At 36.1% G+C, this 17757-nt stretch overlaps 1 long non-coding RNA gene across 1 annotated transcript; it reads right to left on the reverse strand.

Moving 5' to 3' along the window:
* Positions 1 to 3398: 3398 nt before the first annotated feature.
* On the reverse strand, positions 3399 to 5274 carry LOC140990726 (uncharacterized). Its single transcript, XR_012177688.1, has 2 exons — positions 5154 to 5274; positions 3399 to 3663 (listed from the first exon to the last, which is right to left on the reverse strand). It is a non-coding gene; the product is annotated as an uncharacterized lncRNA (long non-coding RNA).
* Positions 5275 to 17757: the final 12483 nt, after the last annotated feature.

Here is a 17757-nt window from a genome sequence, read left to right on the forward strand (position 1 = left end):
AGATCAGTGCTCACACACGCACACACCATCACTCACATATACACAGAGAATAGAGTGTATTGAAAAGTTGAGTGAGTCTTGAACAAAGACAATATACTTGTGTATGTAGTCTTTAACACATTGACGTTAAACAAGTGTTGGCTGGAAGGTGCTGCCTTCAGTCTAGACTAGGAGTTCAGTTAGGCAGTAGGGTAAGTCTTAAGCTGAGTGGGTTTGTACAAGTTATTGTATAAATCAAAGTCTTCTAGTAGATCCTACCCGATGTGGTAGAAAGGGTGACGTAGGAGTAGTTGAAGTATCCGAACATCCATAAACATTCTTGTGTACCTAACTGTTTAACTATTGTTTTCAAATTGATTTGATCAGTTCGAGCAGATATCAGTTCAGTTCTCACCATAACTGAACTGATACAAGCAAGAACTGATACTCCTCATTTCAGTTATTCAGTTCATACAAGGTAAAAGGCTTTTAAATTAATCAGCATTCTTAACGAAGTATTATTTCGAGTATTTTCCGCTTGGTTTAAAATCAAACTCAATTTAATTCATCAGTGTTTACATTCTTAGAACACGAGCTATTGAAGCTCGTTGGGAATATTTTGTTTGAAGCACCCTCGCAAGTGCCAGAACCGATCCATCAAGTTAGATACGAAAAGTAAAAGTTAGTTGTTAAGTTAATTAAACTATATGTATTATATTGAACAACCGACAGAGCCACGCTATTGTCTAAATAAACATACAATTTAATTATAATTAATTATATATACACACACACACACATAAATAAATATAATATCTCTCACTTATAAAAGTGGGATTTAATAATTGTAATATAATGATATAGTATTCATTGTATTATATTAAAACAACAAATCAAGATAACCACTTTTATGGTACAAATCATATGTTGTTAATTGATAATAAATACACAAAATTATACCTACAAATAAATATTAATTTGCAAAACTATAATAAATAAAAGAAAAATATACAAAACTGTAAACAATCTTACTTGATCAAGAATGCAATATTTTCACTTTGACATTAATGGATTTAGCTTGCCATAAACTTTATTGAATTTAATATAACACTCATGAATGATAAAAAATATTACGACTTAGAACTTTATTTTTACACAAAAAAGTTTATTTTTTTACAATGGAATCTCTCCCCTCTCAATCTAATACAAGGCCTCTACTTATAGGCAAACATGGAGAGAAAAGAAAAATAAAATATTAATTTGTACATATAATTGGTGCAATTGGTCTTCATGAATGGCACAAGCATTGATTGCATCTTGCACCCACTCTTTAACAATCTTTTCGACCAATTTGAGTCTTCCACAAAAATAAAAGTTGTAGATAATTGTGTTGTCTGCGTTGTGATAACGTTTTGTGACATTTTAACAAGTAGTTTGAGTTATAGTGAATACACTCAAGCATGGTAAAACAATAATTCTATTGATATCACTTTTACTTGTTGCTCCATTAATCATCAATTTTGTGAAGAATTTTAGCTCATGGTTGTCATAAATATTGTAGACATTGAAATTAACTTTCTACAGGTTTAAAAAACATCTCCTTCTCATTTTTCAAGAAAAAATTATTTTTTTTTACCGAATCTGGAAAAACAACAAAAAAAAATTATACAACACATATATTTAAATACAAATTATTATAAAACTTATAAAATATATATATTCAATACAACTTAAACTAAAAAATATTTTAGAAAACATTTAACAAATATACATATTTTATATTTATCAAGTGAAAGTGGGAGAATATTATTATGGATTTTGCAATTGAATTACCGAAGTCAGTAAGAGGCTCTAACGAGTCGGGGCGCTTCTTGTCTATAAAGACGACCTTCTCTATGATGCAGTACGCAGAACTTCATTCTGTTGTCTTTGTAAAAACAATATTTTTTTTAAAAAAGACTGGTTTTTGGCTTTTTGCTACGAGGTTTAATTGTTTTCATTAAAAATTGATAAACAATGTCGGATGTCATCGACGCCTCGGTCTTGGGGCGTGACAGTACATGTCGAATCCTTCACATGTACTGAATTATGAACCTCTGCAGTTGACTCCGAATATGTCTTACGAGGAAAGGCCTATATAAATCTTGGATAGGCAAGAAAGAAGGCTCCGAAATAAAGTTATTCAAATGGTCAAGGTCAAGTGGCTAAATCATTCAGAGGAAGATCTACTTGGGAAACTGAGATGGACATGAGGAGTCGCTACCTGGAGTTATTCGGTAAGTTTTAATTTCGAGGACGAAATTTCATATAAGGGAGGGAGAAATTGTAAGGTTCAAAATGCGATAACGTAACCCAACTGTGTGTGAATCTAGGGAAAATGAAAAATAACTAATTAAATTATTTTAATTGCATAAATTAAATGTGGTGGGCATGTTTACATGTTAAATTTGATTTGCTATTAGAATACATAAAACTGTGTTTTTAAGGGCTATTCGAGACGCGATCGAGGAACGAAGACCGGGGACCGTAAAGGGAAAATATTTTTATTAAATGATTATTTTTAATTATTTAATATATGGTATATTTAATTTGTCATTTTCGAAAATGGTGCTTTTTGAGGTGTTTTTACACGTCGAGTCGTATTTTAAACTGGTAATCGATTTTCGACGAAAATAAGGATTTGTCGGGAGCAAGGCTAATATTTTCGAAAATTATCCTAAAAAAAATATTTTACCTACTATCTAATGGGCTTAATGGGCCTATTATACCTAGGTTATTGGGCCTAAACCTTTACCATGGTATTTTATATTAAAACTTGAGTTGGAAGTCTTAAACCCTACATCAAACGCACGCACACCACATATAAGACTCCTAGTTTTCTCTCCTCCACACACGAACACACACCACACGTTTTCAAGGCTGATTCACGTGAGTTTCAAGAATAAAAATGAAGCATGGATCCCCCGTCTCCGCCAAAATCCCTCGTGTCAAAGATTGTTTTTCGTGCGTGTGCATGCCTTAATCTTCTTTTACTCATCGTTTATACCATATTATGTGTGTTAATACATGTATGCATGAAAGATAAGATGCCCTTTCAATTATTTTCGTTTGTATGGCATATATATACATGATAAAATTTGAGTTTTCATGCTTTTAAATTCTTGGTAATGATGCACAAAGGAACTGCCATGGTAGGACCATTCGAAGGGACGTTTTTCATGTAGAGGAACTAGGGTTTCGACTTTGGGTCCTTGAAGGGTGTGTCTGCTAGCTGCGTTTGGGTCATGTCCAAAGGTCCCTAGGGGGTCGAGTCATGGAGTAACGTCTACCGATTTGAAAATGTGCGGAAATATTTTTTATTTATATTTTTAAACTCCCATTTTCAAAATAACATTTAAAAGTTTCGCATGCATGCGCTCTACAGAAAAGTATAACATTTAAAAATGATCTTAAATATTTGTCAGTAAAAATAGTGCTGTTTAAAATAACCAAACTCATCCAAAATCATATGTAAACATAAACAAAATAAAATTTTAAAATCATCAACGTATAAAAATGTTCATATCCTCTCAAATATCCCGAATCATAAGGCGGAAAACATGCGGTCCTCGGGTCGTGTCACCCCACCATGTCTGCCTACTCAGAGTTCGGCACCTCCAATCCTCTCAACATCATGAAGCTCACCTGCATCACACACGCCTAGTGAGTCTAAAGACTCAACACATCTATACCATAAGTAACAAATACCTATACATAACACACAGCAGTGAAAAATATCATACTCAACATATCTTTCATGAACTTTTAAAGCTTGATGTAAACGTCTCATATGCAATCGTGACATGTCAAAACAGTTCATCTTTAATCATCGTTCATCATTCATTATTCGTCATTCATCGTTCATCATTCATCATTTATCATTTATCATTTATCATTGGTGAATTCAGTTCATTAGAGGTGACTATCATACATCATTAATCATTTACGATAGATCCATCATACATAGAACCGCGGTACCCGGCGACTGTCGGACATCAGTGACAGGATTACTCATCCACTGTGCCTAAGCCTCATCATCAGCATTTAAATATATATCTTAAACATTTATATATACTTCGATAGCCACAACTAATTTCCATCATTCAAAACATTATCATTTTCATCACTTATAAAAATCATTCACATATGCAATTTTCTTTAAATTTAAGCATGCAACTTATATTTTCAAAAAATCTTAAAAATCGTGAATCATGATGCATAAACATTTAAAATATCATAAATATGTGCTCAGGGTGCTGTCCTGACCAAAATCTCACCCCAGATGCAAAATGACTATTTTGCCCCTGAAAACCGAAAAATTAATGTTTTACCCCTGGACCTCTAAAATTGACCCAAATCTTACCAAACTCCTTAAAATGTACCAAAATATAAACACTAAAAAGGTCCTAAAACCATCAAAACTCAGCGCTTAAACATCTCTGAAAGGACCTAAAAGTTGCTGGTCTGTTTCAGCTATCCTCTTATCAAGTCCTCAAAGCACCAACCGAACTCCACCAGCCCCATGCTCGCACCAGCTCTCACCAGCCTTGAACCAGCCTACCATGGACCTAGACTAGACCCTAAAGAACCTACCTTAACCACAGAACCTACCTTAACCACAAAACCAGCACCATGTAGCCTACACAACTCTCACAGCCCCTGGCCTCCTCACGCAACACACCCGAACGTCGCCCACTACCCAACGCTCAAGCGACTCTCCGCCTTGTCCCAGTTGTGTTCGAACCACCCTTGACCGTGGTTCAGACCCATCCTGATCTGTTCCAGGTCTCGGGATACCCTTGCACAGCCGAGACTTCCCCAAACACCCGATCTAGTCAACAACATGTTGCGGCCGAAGCTTAGCCTTGAAATCAGACAGCCCTTGCGCTCATGCTCGACCCTACCACCTAGTCCCATAAACCGTGCTGTGATACAACTCCCTAGCATCAGCAACCCCTTGCCCCTTGCACAGAAATTTCAGAAAGAAACGTGAACAACTATTAGAAGATGCAAGAAACAAAAGAAAATTCGATAATCCTTCCTACACATGCTTGGATCGAGAGTTTTACATGCATAAATACATATTCATCAGTAATATAACATGAATGATGCGAGAAAGATACTAAAAAGCGTGCCTGAATGATGCAAATGCGCGAGGAAATCGAGCTGAAAGCTGGGGGAATTTCTTTATTGCAAGACAAGCAAGAGAGACCTTCAGCTGATGGATTTAAATGCTGAGAACGAGAGAGAAAGGTGGTGGGGGAGGGGAGTGTCGGCTGGTGGGTGGGGAAATAAGTGGAGGGCAGGTTTTGATTTAGTTTAGGATATTAAAATAGTTTATTAATAGATAATGGGTCTAAATTGTCATTAAGAGTTTAAAAAGATATTTAAGCTCAATAAACTTAAAAGTATGTCTATTAAATCTAAATATACTCCTGTAAAATATTTTGTGTTAGAAAATTTTTGAAAATATTAGCCGAACCCTCAAAAATTCACCGTTTCGATAAAATTTGCGTACCGCTAAAAATTAAAATCTCGCGGTAAAATACCTAAAAAATCTTATTTTTGAAAAATACACTTAAAAACACCTTATATTAATTAATAAAAATGAATCATGTAATTAAAATAATTTTCCTGAAAATTCTCCGGTCTCCGATCCTCGTTTGAGCGCGAAATGAAACTTAAAAATCTTTAATGCATAAACCTTTAAAATTTTGTAAAATAAATTCTATCATGCATGAATTATGCATAAAATACATAAAAATAATTAAACACATAATTTATGAAATAAACATGCATTTAATGTTTTAAAAAAATTTAATAAAATATCAAAGAACTTTAATAATTTGCATGCATGTGGTTCACGTGGACTTTTAAATTTTCGGGACGTTACAATCTACCCCCTTAAATTGAATTTCGTCTCCGAAATTCGCTTATCCTTGATAATCACAAAGTTTAGACTTAGTTCTAGTATCTCAATAGTCCACGCTTCCGCGACGCTACTCCGATAAAATAATAAATCTTAGGATGTCCTTATGTCTCCTCAATCCTAATAGCTCTACCTTCTAAATCCTCGTTTGCGAAACTCAACTTATAACGACCCATGGTAACCTTGTTTCATTTTTCTATAACCTCAAATTCAACGTTTCTTAAACTTCCCAATATTAGAAATGACAGTCCGAATTTTATTGCGTCTTACTTTCTTATATTATACCCAGGATGTTCATTGACATATTATATTAGCATTTATGTAGTTCAACTTGAGAAACCTTAGTACCAAAAATTACTGATCGACTTCTATCATCGGTAATACACTTAAAATTTAAACATTATCTCAACCCCATAATAATATTAGCCTAAGATCCTTGAATCGAATCTTTTATCTTACGGCACCAAACTTACGTAACTTAATATTTACAAGTACATTTGGATGTAAAATTGTTACAAATCTTAAACCTCGAATAACATTAATCCATAAAACTCAATTATACAATAATGATCTTCTACCTAATTAGTAAAACCCTTCTCGCATAAGTTGCATGCTTAAATTATTTCCTTTCCGATTACAATATAGTTGAGGCATAAGACTCTTAGACTTTCCTCCTTGAAACGAATGTCGCATTCTTACGTATCCCTGATGCTTAATTAATATTAGAGTATTAAATTTAATAAATTATCCCATGGTAGCATTAGATTAACTTTAATAAATCAACTTCACTTATAACCCATAGAGTTCTAGAATATCCATATCAAGCTTTTAGATTTCTTACTCGATAAAAATATTAATATTCATTCATTGATAACATATGTTGAACACAACTAATTCCCTTTTGTTTTTATTTCACCCAAATTTTCCGTATAAACAAATATCCCATAAATTTGAAATTCGAACTGTAAGGTCCAAAATTAAGACGACGTAACTCGACTGCATGCAAATCTAGGAAACATGAAAAATGGCTAATTAATTTATTTTGATTGCTTAATTGATAAGGTGACATGCATGATTATATGTTAAATAGGATTTTATTGTCATTATGCATAAAACTGTATTTCTAAGGATTATTCAAGTTGCGATCGAGGAACGGAGACCGAGGGCTGAAAAACGTAAAATGTTTTTATTAAATAAATAATTTTAATTAATTAAAATATGAGTGATGTTTTTTTAATATTTTTGAAAATAAGGAGTTTTGAGGCGATTTTATACGCCGGGACGTAAATTTTATCGGTGTTAGTTTTTCAACGAAAATACGAACTTTTTGGCAATCTGGATAATAAATTCACAAACTTTTCTAAACAAAACTATTTTAATATTTTAATTAATCACTAATAGGCCTAATTACCTCACCTAATGGGCCTAAGCTTGGATTAGTGTTTGATTAAACTATTTAATGTGTTAAACCCTCCCCATAACTCACCAAACCCCACGCCTCCTTTCCCTCCACCCACACGAAATCTCTCATCAGTATACACAAGCACACATGACACTTTCAAGAAGAAAAACAACCAAGGTTTTGAATAAAATCCATCCTAAGGTCTCCTACGTCAAAGTTCCTCGTATCGCCATCGAATATTCGTGCGTTTAAAACGCAAAGACACGCCATACATCTCCTTTCTCATCTATCACATCGTATTATGGTTTAAAATTATGTGTGTATGAAAAGCATGGAGTTTTTATGAATATTTTCGCAATATTGTATGTACATGTGTAAACTTATGAATTTTTGATCCAAAATCATGTCCTTTACGTGTTAAGGGGCTGCCATGATATTAGGTTATGATCAAGCGTTGTTTTTACACTATTTTGAGGGTCATAGGATTTCACAAGCACACTGCAACTCGAACAAACTAAAGCTGGTATCGAATTTCTGTCATGAGGGTTTATAGGGCTCGGCCGTGGGGAGTATAGGACTTGGCTTGATCACGGTTTGCGTCCAGGGGTTAGCCAGGGTCTGAGAAGGGTTAGGGAGGAGTCCTAGCACGAGTCGTGAGGGCTGGGAGAAGTCCTAGCATGCTAGGAATCCCACCCGAGAACTCCATGTACAACGCACAGGGTTCAACAGCTGGCGTAGGGAAGATGGCTTGGTCTGGGGTTCAGGGGCTGGGCTAGGGTGAGTCTTTAGGGTCCTAGGAAGGTGCTTCAAAGGCTGGCTCAGGGGCTGGGCTCGTTGGACAGGCCCTGGGCGCTCAAACGTAGAGGCCATGCAATGGAGGACTCTCGGCCGCAGCAAGCACATGGAAGGGTGGGTCGGTTTTGAGTCCTAGGTTGGTTCCTAAGGGTGCTAAGGGTCAAGTAGGGTCCAGACAAGGGGTGGCTCGAGTTTGGTTCAAGGTGGCTCGAGCCAGGCTTGAGAAAAATCAAAGTTGGCTCATGTGTTCCAAGTTGGGTTCGGTCTAAGGTTTTCCTTGGGAAAATAATTGAAACGTGGCTCACGGGGGGTCGAGTCATGGTTTACGAGGGCCAAATAATTATTAAAAGTCTAAGTTTTAAATTTATGAATTTTATATTAAAATTTGAAATCTTTCGGGATTAAAACGCCTTAAAAACGGATAATTAAATATTAATTAAAAAGTCTATTATTTAAGCTAAATAAAATTATGAGAAAATTAGCTTATGCTTAAATAATTATTTGGGACATGTTACGTCTAGTGATAAAACAATCTTTTTACACCTAGAAAATAGTAATCGTCATGACAGTGCTCTGAATGCTGTTTTATATGCTAATATGATTATTTCAAATGTTTATGAATCTTTACATGTTAAATTATGATGTTTAAATGTCTATGGATTTTGATGATTTAAGGTTGACATTTAAAAGAGATGGTGCATGCTTGGTTTCAAAAACAAAAAGATGATATGTTATGCATGATTTTTATAAAGTGATGAAAATGTAAAACGTTAAAGGAAGTGAAGTAATTGTGACTATTGAAGATATGAGGATAAGAATAGGAATATCGTAAGGGAAAAGGCCCCTGAGATAGCTTATTTATGGGAGAAGGTCCCAAAGGGAGACCGACGATCGTATTTTCATTCGATGAGGATAGGCCAAGGCCCAGTTGACCGGTGAGAGTGTTGCTGGTGTCCCCGTCGCCCAGTACTGTGGTTAAATGTAGATGGATTCATCGACTTTTTGAGGATGAGGAAAGTCACAATTAACGATCTGAATTAAATAAAGAAAAGAAAAATGTATATGATCATGATAAAAGGTTTTATGTTATGTTTGAGGAAAAGGAAAAGGTTAATGTTTATGTTAATCATGTCAAGAAAATGTTATTTTTACGTAAAAGTATTTTCACTGTTGCTTGTGATTTTTATACATATTATTTGTTACAAAGATTATGGTGTGTTGAGTCTTTAGACTCACTAGGTGTGATGGATGCAGGTGAGCTTGATGGATGTCTTGATGGTTGATCTGACTGGACTGAAGGTGCACATGACCCGAGGATCAGCGCTTCTACTTTTCTGCACTTATGATTTATGATTACAATTTACGTTAAAAAGATTTTTAATACTATTTATTTATGCTTTTGAGTAGTTTTTGAGATGATGATTCTTTTCACGTTTATTGCTTTTTAGGTTTAGTAAAACATTTGACGATTTCATGTTTTGACTATTTCCTTTGGAATTGCAAATACTAGTCGGTTGTTTTATTTTAAATGGTGAAAATTATTTTATATAAATATTTTCATGAATTAGTGAGGGATCGGCCGTTTCATGTTAGGTTTTAAAAAAAAATTCTAGTACTTTTAAGCATTATAAAAGGCAGACGTTTCAGTTGGTATCAGAGCAAAAGTCCTGTAAAGGGTTGTGCCATCATCTGCGTCGGAAAGATCAGTCGTCAATCCTCAATTTGTAAGTTTTACATGCTTTATATGGGTTAATATAATGTTACCTGCATGACGACATTAGTGATATGTTTACGTTACATGTTTACTAGCTTTTTGAGTATATATGCTTTGCATGCTTAAATTGCTAAATGAATTAGGATATGTCACATGATTAGAAAACTTAGATTTAAATGCATGTTGGTTACGTTAGAATTTGGAAAAACATTCAGATAAAATGCCTCCTAGACGTGCCCCTGTTAATGAGAATCAAGTCGAGAACAGTTTGAACCATTAAGGGAATACACCACCCCCACCACCTCCTCCAGGGGATGCTGCTACTCGTGCGTTAGAGGAGATGGCTCGTTTCTTCGAGCAACAGTTACAGCAGCAACAGTTATAGTAGCAGCAGTTGCAACAGCAGTTACAGCAGGCATCTAGGCCACAGCATGACATATATGATCAGCTCCGGAGGCTAGGGCCGAAGGAATTTTCTGGCACCACCGATCCCTTTGCTGCTGAGTCATGGATTCTTTCACTCGAGTTACACTTTCGTTATCTGGATATAAGGGATGCTGATCGTGTGAGGTGTACCACTTATCTGTTTAGAGATGATGCTTCCTTGTGAGGGATCCTGCAGAGAAGCTTAGACACTTCATGGATAGTCTACGACCTACCTTACGAAATAATGTTATCATGATGCATCTTTTGGACTATGCCAGTGCTATTACTTATGCATTCCAGTCGGAGCAATCTTTGAGGGACATTGAGTTTGAGATACGGCGCAAAAGGCAACAACACCATAATAACAATCAGCCAAACAAGAAGCCATATATGGGTCCTCCTAGACCTCAAGGGGCTCAAAAGCCCCAAGATCAAGTCAAGAAACAAGCACCACAAAAGCCACAAAATCATGTAGCATCAAAGCCTGCTGAGAGGCAGCCATGCAAGGAGTGCAATCGCTTACATCTTGGCAAATGTGAATGGGGGACATTCAAGTGTTTCTATTGCAAGGAGAATGGGCACAAGGCCGCTGATTGCCCAAAAAGGAAAGCACCTACAGTGGGACGAGCTTATGTGATGAATGCTGAAGAAGCTGAGGAGGAGGTAGACACTACGCTTATCACGAGGAGGATTATCATTCAAGGGGTAGCTACCTATGCACTACTAGATTCGGGAGCTACACATTCACTCATCTCTGAAACATTCATCAAAAGACTGAATATTACTCCTCAAGACATGGGTTTGAGTTTCAAAGTTTCTATTCTTTCCGGTGATCAAATGCTCACGTCTAAAATTGTCAAGAATCTGGAGCTTCGATTATTCAAAGATGTGGTTCGGGCAGATCTTATTGTGCTTCCTATGACTGAATATGATATTATACTTGGGATGGATTGGTTATCAGCGAATGGAGCTTCGATTTATTTTCGTCAGAGATCAGTGTCTATTCGACCGCCTAGTGGTAAATCTTTTGTCTTTGAGGCGGCGAGAAACAAACAAATGCCGCACATTATCTCTTGTCTATGTGCGAGGAAGCTTATTAAGCGTGGATGCCAAGCTTTTCTAGCATGTGTCACTACAGCAGAGGCATCTATCAGTCAGAAGTTAGAAGATGTTGATATTGTCAAAGATTTTCCTAGCTCTTTCCCGAGGACGTCTCTGGTATTCCACCCGATCGTGAAGTAAAATTCTCTATTGATCTTATGTCGGGCACTGTTCTTATATCTAAAGCACCTTATCTTCTAGCACCCGCTGAAATGAAAGAATTAAAAGATCAAATCCAGGAATTGCTAGACAAGGGTTTTATTCGCCCTAGTTATTCTCCATGGGGCGCACCGGTATTATTTGTGAAGAAGAAGGATGGTAGTGTGCGTCTTTGCATTGATTATCGAGAGCTCAACATGGTCACTATCAAGAATAAGTATCCACTGCCAAGAATTGAATATTTATTTGATCAGTTGCAAGGAGCATAGATATTTTCTAATATTGATCTTCGATCTGGGTACCATCAGTTGAAAGTGTAAGAGTCGGATGTTCACAAGACCACATTTCGTACTAGATATGGGCACTACGAGTTTATGGACATGCCATTCAGTCTGACTAATGCGCCAGCGATCTTCATGGATCTCATGAATCGCGTATTTCAGCCGTATCTGGATCAGTTTATTATAGTCTTCATTGATGATATATTGATCTATTCGAAGAATAAAGAGGAGCATAGTCGTCATTTGAGGAGAGCACTACAAGTATTGCAAGACAGAAAGCTTTATGCGAAATTCAGCAAGTGCGAGTTTTGGCTTGATAGAGTGACATTCTTAGGTCACATCATTTCTAGTGATGGCGTTGAAGTTGATCCAAGCAAAGTTGAGGCAGTGAAGGAGTGGCCAGTACCGAAGAGTGTTACCGAGGTTTGCAGTTTCTTAGGACTAGCTGGCTATTATCGCAAGTTTATTCAAGGGTTCTCATCTATAGCGGTACCCATGACCGCTTTGACAAAGAAGAATGCAAAGTTTGTATGCGGACCCGAGTGTCAAGACAGTTTTGACAAGTTGAAGCTAGCCTTGATTTCAACGCCAGTGTTATCTATGCCATCAGGGCAAGGGGAGTATGTTCTATATACCGACGTTTCTAAACTTGGTTTGGGCCCAGTTCTGATGCAAAATGACCGAGTTATAGCTTATGCATCGAGACAGTTGAAAATTCACAAGAAAAACTACCCTACTCTTGATCTTGAGCTTGTAGCACTGGTTTTCGCATTGAAGATTTGGAGACAATACCTTTATGGAGAGAAGTGAAAAATATTCACTGATCATAAAAGTTTGAAATACTTCTTCACCCAGAAGGACCTTAATATGAGACAATGCAGATGGCTTAAGTTAATAAAGGACTACGACTGTGAGATTAGTTATCATTCGGGGAAAGCTAATGTTGTGGCAGACGCATTGAGTATAAAAATAGCAGTTATCACTCAATTATCACTCCAAAGACCGTTGCAATCCGAGATACAGCGGTTTGAGCTTACAGTCTATGCTAGGGGCGAGGCCCCTAATCTTGCCTTATTATCAGTACAGTCGACTTTTGAGAGACAGAATTCGTGATGGGCAATCTACTGATGAGCAGTTGCAAAAATGGAGAGCTAGAGATGAAGCCAAGGGCCGGAAGCTATATTCTGAGACGGATGGTATAGTTCGATATCGAGATCTTTTATGGGTTCCTAGTGATGATTCTTTGATAGATCTCATTATGAAGGAATATCATGACACACCATATTCCATTCATCCGAGAAGAATGAAAATGTACAAAGATTTGCAGTTGTTATATTGGTGGCCAGACATTAAGAGAGATATTCTGAGATTTGTATCCGAGTGTTTGACGTGTCAACAAGTTAAGGCAGAGCATCAGAGGCCAGCAGGGAGGCTTAAGCCACTTCCAATTCCCGAGTGGAAATGAGAAAATATAACGATGGACTTTGTTGTGGGATTGCCGAAGACTATTAAGGGATTCAATGCTATATGTGTGATAGTGGATCGTCTTACGAAATCAGCGTATTTTCTACCTATTAAGACGACCTACACCATGATTCGGTATGCAGATTTATACATTTGAGAGATAGTTCGTCTGCATGGGATTCCTGTATCTATTGTTTCTGACCGAGATCGAGATTCACGTCATCTTTTTGGAAGAGTCTGCATGCAGCGATGGGGACCAAGTTATTGTTTAGTACAACATTCCATCCTCAAACCGATGGTCAGTCCGAAAGAGTTATTCAAATTTTGGAATATCTACTGCGGGCTTGTGTGATCGATTTCCAAGGCAGTTGGGAACCGAAATTACCTCTGGTGGAGTTCACCTGCAATAATAGCTTCCAATCATCTATCGGGATGGCTCCGTTTGAGGCACTTTATGGAAGGAAATGTAGATCTCCTATTCATTGGGACGAGATTGGTGAAAGAAGAGAGATTGGTCCGGATGTGATTGAAGATACCGCTGAGCTTGTAGTCAAAATTCGTGAGAGAATGAAGACCGCACAAATCCGACAAAAGAGTTATGCCGACAAGAGACGAAGAGACTTAGAGTTTGAAGTGGGAGACCACCTATTTGTGAAAATAGCACCTATGAAAGGTGTTATGCGTTTTGGCAAGGAAGACAAGCTTAGTCCAAGATTTATTGGTCCGTTTGAGATTTTGGAGAGAATTGGGACAATAGCTTGTAGAGTGGCATGGCCACTAATGCTTTCTGGAGTTCACAATGTGTTCCATATTTCGATGCTGGGAAAGTACATGTCAAATCCATCACATGTGATAAATTATGAACCTCTTCAACTAACTCCAAATATGACTTATGAAGAAATACCTGCCCAAATCTTGGCAAGACAAAAAAGAAGATTGCGAAACTAAGTCATTCCAATAGTCAAGGTCAAGTGGCTGAATCACTCAGAAGAGGAAGCTACTTGGGAAACCGAGAAGGACTTGAAGAGTCGCTATCCAGAACTATTCGGTAAGTTCTAATTTCGAGGACGAAATTTTATTTAAGGGGGAGGAATTGTAAGGTCCAAAATTAAGACGACGTAACTCGACTGCATGCAAATGTAGGAAACATGAAAAATGGCTAATTAATTTATTTTGATTGCTTAATTGATTATGTGACATGCATGATTATATGTTAAATAGGATTTTATTGTCATTATGCATAAAACTGTATTTCTAAGGATTATTCAAGTTGCGATCGAGGAACGAAGACCGAGGGCTAAAAAACGCAAAATTTTTTTATTAAATAATTAATTTTAATTATTTAAAATATGAGTGATGTTTTTTTAATATTTTTGAAAATAAGGAGTTTTGAGGTGATTTTATACGTCGGGACGTAAATTTTATCGGTGTTGGTTTTTCAACGAAAATACGAACTTTTTGGCAACCTGGATAATAAATTCACAAATTTTTCTAAACAAAACTATTTTAATATTTTAATTAATCACTAATAAGCCTAATTAACTCACCTAATGGGCCTAAGCTTGGATTAGTGTTTGATTAAACTATTTAATGTGTTAAACCCTCCCCATAACTCACCAAACCCCACGCCTCCTTCCCCTCCACCCACACGAAATCTCTCATCAGTATACACAAGCATTTTATCTGAAAGCACATGGAAGGGTGGGTCGGTTTTGAGTCCTAGGTTGGTTCCTAAGGGTGCTAAGGGTCCAGTAGGGTCTAGAAAAGGGGTGGCTCGAGTTTGGTTCAGGGTGGCTCGAGCCGGGCTTGAGAAAAATCAAAGTTGGCTCATGTGTTCCAATTTGGGTTCGATATAAATTGAAACGTGGCTCACGGGGGGTCGAGTCATGGTTCACGAGGGCCAAATAATTATTAAAAGTCTAAGTTTTAAATTTAGAAATTTTATATTAAAGTTTGAAATTATTTAGGATTAAAACACCTTAAAAACAGATAATTAAATATTAATTAAAAAGTCTATTATTTAAGCTAAATAAAATTATGAGAAAATTAGTTTATGCTTAAATAATTATTTGGGACATGTTAGATTCAACGAAATTAAGAAAAAGTTAAAAACAGGAAATGTTACGTCTAGGGGTAAAACGATCTTGTTACACCTAGAAAATAGTAATCGTCATGGCAGTGTTGTGAATGCTATTTTATATGCTAATATGATTATTTCAAATGTTTATGAATTTTTACATGTTAAATTATGATTTTTAAATGTCTATGGATTTTTATGGTTTAATGTTGACATTTAAAAGAGATGGTGCATGCTTGGTTTCAAAAAGAAAAAGATGATATGTTATGCATGATTTTTATAAAGTGATGAAAATGTAAAACGTTGAAGGAAATGAAGTAATTGTGACTATTGAGGATATAAGGATATGAGGATAAGAATGAGAATATCGTGAGGGAAAAGACCCCAGAGAGAGCTTATTTATGGGAGAATGTCTCAGAGGGAGCCCGAAGATCGTATTTTCATTCGATGAGGATAGGCCAAGGCCCAGTTGACCGGTGAGAGTGTTGCTAGTGTCCCCGTCGCTCAGTACTGTGGTTAAATGTAGATGGATCCATCGACTTTTTAAGGATGAGGAAAGTCACAATTAACGATCTGAATTCAATAAAAAAAAAAATGTTTATGATCATGATTAAAGTTTTATGTTATGTTTGAGGAAAAAGAAAATGTTAAGGTTTATGTTATGCATGTCAAGAAAATGTTATTTTTACGTAAAAGTATTTTCACTGTTGCTTGTGATTTTTATACGTATTATTTGTTACAAAGATTATGGTGTGTTGAGTCTTTAGACACATTAGGTGTGATGGATGTAGGTGAGCTTGATGGAGGTCTTGATGGTTGACCTGACTGGACTGAAGGTACACACGACCCGAGGACCAGCGCTTCTACTTTTCTGCACTTATGATTTATGATTACGATTTGCGTTAAAAGATTTTTAAGACTATTTATTTATGCTTTTGAGTGGTTTTTGAGAGGATACTATTTTTCACATTTATTGCTTTTTAGGTTTGATAAAACATTTGACGATTTCATGTTTCGACTATTTCCTTTGGAATTGCAAATACTAGTCGGTTGTTTTATTTTAAATGGTGCAAAATATTTTATAGAAATATTTTCATGTATTAGTGAGGGATCGGCCGTTTCATGTTAGGTTTTAAAAAAAATTCTAGTACTTTTAAGCATTAAAAAGGGCAGACGTTTCACAAACTTACCTAATCTAAATAGCTTTGGATAAAATAATTCCAATACACATGCATATCCGCTTAGCCCCAAGTTTCTTAATGACTTTCAAAATTTCTCAAGACAAAGTGTGTACCTCACCTCTTAAATGCGTCTATCAAATATCTTAACCATCAATCACACCCAACTTTCTAGAAAAATTAAATTCCAACAAAGGTATAATTTTAACTCTTAAGATCACGATTAAAACTTCACCTACATCAAACCTTATGCTCCAAAAAATAAGTTAACTTACTGTCGAATCCTATGACTTAACTAATTGATCAACTTTATCTTAAATTGTTAAATTTTTCCATAGCATTGTTCCATTAACACTTAGATTTTCAAGCACAATATTGATTCATGCTGCGAAGCCCTTGGTTACCATTCCTTATAACATTATAACCCAGATATAACAAGGTTCTAATTATCTCTTCAAGCTCAAATCACCGAAAAGTCTTATCATTTAAACCATTCAATTCTCACTTATTGTTAAACTAGTCCCCGAATTTCTTAAAAATTGCAAAATTAACTTTTACTTTCCTCGAATACTATCCGATTTGTCCTAAATCTCGAAATTCCACAATTACCCATAAGTTGTTGGCGTTCCTACTTCCATTTTATATGTTTCTCGTAACACAAAGTTCAATAATTTTAAGCTTATTAGACCCAAAATCAATTTTCATAACCTCGAAAAATTACTGATTTAACCCAAGTGTTCCTCAAAAGTTCGAATATAATCATCAAAATTCCAGAATTTTCAATGTGGCCCTTAAAGTTCTCAAAAATTACATTTTTGGCCCTACAACTCTTCGAAATTTGCATTGTTGTCCACATAAAATTTTCGACTTAGCCTCCTTAAACCTTAAAATTATCGAAACTCAGAATTTAATCCCAAAATTCGGTAAATTCGAAATAACCCCTTAGAATTTTATTTTCCACTTAGGTCCTTAAATTATGGGTTATTACAAATGGAGTCCTTAAAATTCTCAATTCAAGCAATTCAATCCTTAAATCTAACTAGGTAGAGCATACATCCTATCCTAGACGTAAACTCGAGCCCAATTCACAACTTAACCTATTCGTTTTAAAACTTGGACCGGTGTCCCGGTTTTAACCCGAATCCACCCGAAACTCAACCAAATTTTCCCAACTTCTTACCACCCATTATAAACACTAAAAAGGTCCTAAAAC

This window comes from Primulina huaijiensis, chromosome 12, assembly GCF_012295235.1.
Source record: "Primulina huaijiensis isolate GDHJ02 chromosome 12, ASM1229523v2, whole genome shotgun sequence".
NCBI classification, from domain to species: Eukaryota; Viridiplantae; Streptophyta; class Magnoliopsida; order Lamiales; family Gesneriaceae; genus Primulina; species Primulina huaijiensis.